The sequence below is a fragment of the Palaemon carinicauda genome, unplaced genomic scaffold (genome assembly GCF_036898095.1).
Source record: "Palaemon carinicauda isolate YSFRI2023 unplaced genomic scaffold, ASM3689809v2 scaffold53, whole genome shotgun sequence".
Lineage (NCBI taxonomy): Eukaryota > Metazoa > Arthropoda > Malacostraca > Decapoda > Palaemonidae > Palaemon > Palaemon carinicauda.
The window spans coordinates 24,869-30,868 of record NW_027171794.1 but is presented as its reverse complement, the minus strand read 5'-3'; positions in this window follow the sequence as shown (position 1 = coordinate 30,868).

Genomic DNA, 6,000 nt, shown 5'->3' with positions numbered 1-6,000 from the left:
TTCTGCTCGTCAGCGATCATCAGCTCGCCAGCGATCATCAGCTCGTCAGTGATCATCAGCTCGCCAGCGATCATCAGCTCGCCAGCGATCATCAGCTCGCCAGCGACCACTCGCCTGCACGCCCACACGCCCACGTGCCTGCACGTCTACGCTCATGCTCTCCAATGTTCGCCCACGCGCGAACCAACGGTTTTTCCATCGCGTGGACAGATGGTGTTCCGTCGCGCGAACCTACAGTGTTTCTTCGCACAAATGTCGGCTTATTTCTTGCAGTATCCATTGCTCGTCTATGGATTATCGGTCGCCGACCACCAGCTCTCGCCCTTCCTACCACGCTCGCCCTCCTTCTGCGCTCCTTCGCTCACCTTCTGCGCTCCTTCGCTCACCTTCTGCGCTCCTTCGCTCACCTAATGCGCTCCTTCGCTCACCTAATGCGCTCCTTCGCTCACCTTCGTTTGCGTTACCGCGCATGGGCGCTTCCACGTTCGCCCACGCGAAAATCTTTGAATTTCCGTCGCGCGATTGCGACCACGATTCCCAATGGGGTTTTTGCAGCATGACCAGCCTGGCGAGTTCTTCTGGAGCGTATTTCCAGAACACGGCCTCACCCCGTAAACGCAGAGCATGGCACTTGTAAGAATAGGAGAAACTTAAGGGAGATCTGAGCAACACTCCTCTTTCCTGAACCTGGGTTAGCCCTTTCCGTCATTTCCTGGAAGGATTTTTGGCGGGGGGCTTTCCGTTCGAGATTTCTCCATCGGACAAGGGGTGACTGCTTACCTCTTCCTCTGGGAGCTTACCAGGATCTTTCCCTCCTCGGTTACGGCCCGAGGTTTGGTTCAAGGAAGCTACAGGAAGATCAAGGGTACTTTCCTCCTCTCGAGCTCAGGCACCTTGGCCTTTCGTCGTTAAGTATCTAACTTGCGGACAAGCTCGATGTTGTACCATCTGGACGCGCTGACTGAGGGCTTCCTTCGGGTGTCTCATCTGTGGAGGTCGACGACCTCAGACACCCTTCCATCCTTGAGATGAGTTTGTTTGTGCCCAAGGACAGAGACTTAGACAGCTGCTGTGCGGAGGAAATCGACTTCCGGTTTCACTCCTCCAAGGCGCTTTCTTCCAGACTCTGCAGGGCTGCAGCGCCCTTTTCTTTCAACCACTTCGGCCTAAGTTATCGGCTACGACAACTGGGACAAGGTGTCCAATTGCAGTTTCCTCCTGTCAGGAACAGATGGCACGGGAGACTCCCCCGGGGGGGCATAGTCCTAAAAGAAGTTCACGAACTCTAGGATTGCAGGTTTTTCGCTGGGAGGATGCTTAAGGTTACTCATCCGAATGACAGCTTCCCGATGCCCATTCCCGCACAATCTCTGTGATTAGCCAAGGATATCGCGCCTGCCGTCTCTGTCAGCGAATTCAGTGTCGATCCTTTCTTGTAAGGAAGGATCTGAGAGGGGATGTCCGTAGTCGACCTCTCAGCCCTGATCAAGTTTGTCGAACAAACTTCGGCCAGCGTAGACCAGCAGAATCGATCAGACTGGTAACGAGGCGACAGGACTCCTTAAACCCTGGATCGGAAGGACGGGTACTTTCAGTTTCCATTCCATCCATCTTCCAGGGTGCTCGTCGAATTCAGCCTAGACTGCAAGTATTCCTGCTTATGATGCAGTGTGGCTATCCCTCCGTGGCATAGCAGGTTTGTTTCCCCAGAGAACTCTCCCTCCCTTCCTCTTGGCCGCTCAGGTGCAGGCTTCCGCCTCCTCTGCTGTTTAGAGGGCTGGTCAACTCCGGTAGGCTCGGGTTCGACCTTCTTCAGCGCCGGGACAAGCTTCCGGATGCTTACCATGAGTGTGGGCTCATGGTATTTTGCTTGGAGCCTTCTCTTCCTCTGCCTCAACATCTGGAGTATCTGGCCATGATATTGAGTCAACGGCCTTACCACGTTGGAAACCCCGCTTCTCGTCCGTCCAGCGAGGTTAAGCAACGTCGGTACTTGGATGGGTGACCACCTGGGGACGCCAGATTCTGTTACCACATCCTCCGAGCCTTCCTTTCAGTTGACTGTGGCAAGACTGAGGAGGGTCGCAGTGCCTGTTCTCAGTCAAGCAGAGCTTTCAGCCCTACCTTGGAACGTTTCCTAGTTCTCCTTTCCTCATTGACCCGTCTATAGTCCGATCGGTCGCCTCAGGATAAGTTCCATGTGGGGCGATCCAAGTTCCGGTGGCCCCTCTTCAGATCCTACAGCTCCTGCCGAGTCGCCCCGTTGCGCGTCGACTTCATTCTAATCAGCAGGGGACGCATTTTCACACCTAAACATCTTGCAGTAGAGATACCGGGATGATTGAGATTCTCTCAATACCACCATCGGCTCTCTCATTCCAGGCAGGGGAATGTTTCAGACTATCCGAGCATAGCCTCGTAGAGAGAGTGTACCTGGGGGTCTTTGACCTTGGGTAACCAGCAAGTGCTGGTCTGCGGGACCTGATCGCGACAGCTTGGAACCTCAAGCTTCCGCTATTCTTCCCCCCAGTCTCAGACCCCGAGACTCTGGCAAGATGCATTCCGGTGATGGTGGGACAACTTCGACGCCTGCGTCTTCCCTCCTTTTTGTCTGTGGACAATGGGTCTCAACAAGACCAGGTTGTCTGTCAACCTTTCAATGGGAGAGCTCCACTGGGACTATGCGCAGAACAGTTTCTGGACCCTCTGCTTCCCCTGACGGAACTCCCGGGAGAGCTTCTCCCACGGCGCAAACTACTCAAACAACCACACTGCGACATCTCTCCCGAACCGGGGCGTCGCTTCGGCTTCATGCCTGGAGACACTACGCTTCCTCCTCAAGAAGAGACGACCCGCTACAGTCGCGGTACGGAGGTCGCGTCATCTGCGATATTCATCCACAGGGGTCTCCCAGGCAAAGTGAAGAGTCTAAGGTGGTTGGTGCTGTGGGAGATATACCTCTCCCCTTGAGGCCTCTTCTCCAGCAATAACGGTCTTATTGCCTTTCGGCGGGAGGAAACTCCTTTCCGCTCTCGGCAATGAAGCCTGTCGCTCAGCCTTTCCCTGACCTTCAGGCTTAAAGGAATAACTTTTTCCTGCCCGCTGGATCTATCCTTGCTCATGCGAAGCTACGATCGTCCCTGCCCTAGTCGGAGGAAGACCTCCAACTTGGAGCATGGCTCGGACTTTTAGTCCTTTAAGAGATCTTCTCAAGACCCTTTACGACAGGCCTCGGATTGTATTCCGCCTTGGGTCTTCTGCTCACTCTGGCCACGGCCAGTGTGTAAGCAATCTTCTTGGTCTCTTACTACTCCCCCCTTTCTAAGGAAGAGGGGAAGGCAACATTCAGGCTCGCTCCTGAGTTGTTGGCTAGACTCAGAATCTGAGGGTCCCGGCCCTTCGGTCCGATTCATTCAAGATTTCGAGTCTCCATTCTGTATCTGATGTCCCAAGACCTTCTCTTTCTTGCCAGTAAAGGAATCGAGAGGTTAGCGCTGGGAACAGCTGCAGTTTGTCCTCAGTTGCAGCCGATTTGGGAGCACAAGGAGGACATGGGGGGAGAGTCACCAGTATACCTCTTCAGCCCGGACTCAAGGACATTCATCTCGACCTGTCTCCAGACCCTCCCCCGTCACGTCGCCCTACAGCACGATGTTGGATACATCGCAACGTCCCTTGCCTTCGAGTAATACTACTCTGTGACCCAGGTGCTACAAGCTGGAATCTGGAAGCGTCTAATGACCTTCACAGCCCGCTTCCTGCAGGGCGTGTGACCCACAGGAGTCTCGATACGTTTTCTATCGCTCTGTGGTGGCTACACAACAGCTGGTCTAACCTCAGGCTCCTTTTTGGACAGGTAGCAGAAGGTCGAGGGCATTGTTATCAGGTTTTAGTCTGCATGAACGAAAGAAGTATGTCTGGCCCTTACTTCTTTCTTCATCATCCCCTCTACGGGGAAGCAGCATCCTGGTCTCTGCATAGCTGACCTCGAACCTCTGCAGGTAAACCATGCTTCCTTGTGTTCCGAGTATTGAGTCAATACTGTCGCGTCCCCCATACCCTGACGAGGTGGTATTGGGAACGTCCTAACCCAGAGTTCCTTCTGGAACTCCAGGTCAACTGCCTAGGACGGGTCACACTTCTTCCTTCACACACAAGCTTACGTAGGCCACATGGTTCCTTGCGGAGCAAGGAACTTGTGAGGTGCAGGGACTCCTTTTCTCGAGTGCGACTCACTCGGATTCTGAGTCCCCGGGTAAAGCCAAAGCCAGTATGGCTGGGGACTTTCCACCCTTCCTAAGGGGTAAGTCACCCTTTGTAAATAGCGTGGTTTGTATTTCGGTTACTGAACAAATGACAAATTCGAAGATAATTTGTATTTTTCCTAACCATACAAACCTTAGCTATTTACACATATTTGCCCGCCAGCCCTGTCCCCCAAGACAAGTCCTACCTCTAAGTGAAAGTGAGTATTCACCTGTGTGTGAGGGGGAGGAGGGGTAGCTAGCTACCACTCCCCTACCCCCCTGCTAACTAGCGCGGGGGTAATACACCCTCGTTAATTTCTAATGGCTCGCCATTTCAGCTACGCTAAAAGGTAACCCTTTGTAAATAGCTAAGGTTTGTATGGTTAGGAAAAATACAAATTATCTTCGAATTTGTCATTTCACTGTCATTGTCAATTTAATTGTATTATGCACTTTATCAAAATACCTTTTAACATATGTATCATATGTAATCTTTTAAAATGAAAAAAATATATTAAAGACAGCACTCAATTAGAAATAAATTTTATAAGATTGTTGATGATTTCTGTAGGGTTTTATATTTACAATCTAAAAAGCCTCATTATCTGATATAACTTTCGTAGTAGGCTAAAAAACAAACTCTGTTTAACAACCATTTTATTAAGAACTGACTGGCAGAACAGACTTCATTACATATGGCACACAACGTGGTGACATCACAATAGTTTCCTTAATGTATATCTGATCGCAAACTTTGGTTTTTCATGTTGAAAACAGGTTACACCATCAAATCGCCACACAGTTAATCCAATCCAAGGAAAAAGGTTAGTTCTTTTGCTTGGAATGTGTTTTTTTTTATGTATTTTGTTCGAGCAGCTATTTCCTCTCCCATGAAACAGTGATTTTCTCTTACTGTATGGTGATTTTCAAATGCACCATTTTTTTCTAAGAAGAAAGGGTGTAAGGCAATTATATGTTTAGTTAAGTTCTAAAATACTGTAGTTTTGAAAGCGGTTAATCATTTTGAAGAATACTTTTTATGATGTACCACCCAAAATCATTTGTCATTTGGGGGCTCAATAAAGTTCTTGACCTTACACTCTATCTTCCATACCTATAAGACACACTTTCCATTTGATATACAGAAGTGAGTTTCATTGTTGATATAGAATAGATGGTAACAAAACAAATTGCTTACTTGAATGTTTCGTAGGATTCCAATACACTAGCTTATATTTCTGATAGGCATGAAAGAGTAGATTTAAACTGGATAGCACACAATGATCAAACTCACAGTTGCAAATATTAACAAACAAATCTGTTACATCACTAATGCTGTTGCCATCTTTTAATTTACACTTTGCCACCATTCATTAATTTATACTGACTCAGAAAACTTACCCAATATGTTTTATGTTGATTTTTTTCTCTGAAGGGAAGAAGCATTTTAACTGCATTTTCCATCCATGATATAGTGTACCAAAGTCATCTTAAAGTATGTGGCCTAGTGACATATAATGAAGCAAGCAGAGGAATCCTCCTCTACGGAGAGTGATGATGCTCGCAAAAGAAAATCAGAATGTTTATCAAGTTGTAGAGAGCAATAGGTATGTTAGTACAGTACTTCACCTGACAGCTTGTGCACACATGATGCAAGAAGATGTTCAAGAGTAATTAAGAGGAAAAATACATAAATAACACAATATGGACATTATAAATATTGAACATGGGTAAGGCTACTCATGTCTTATCT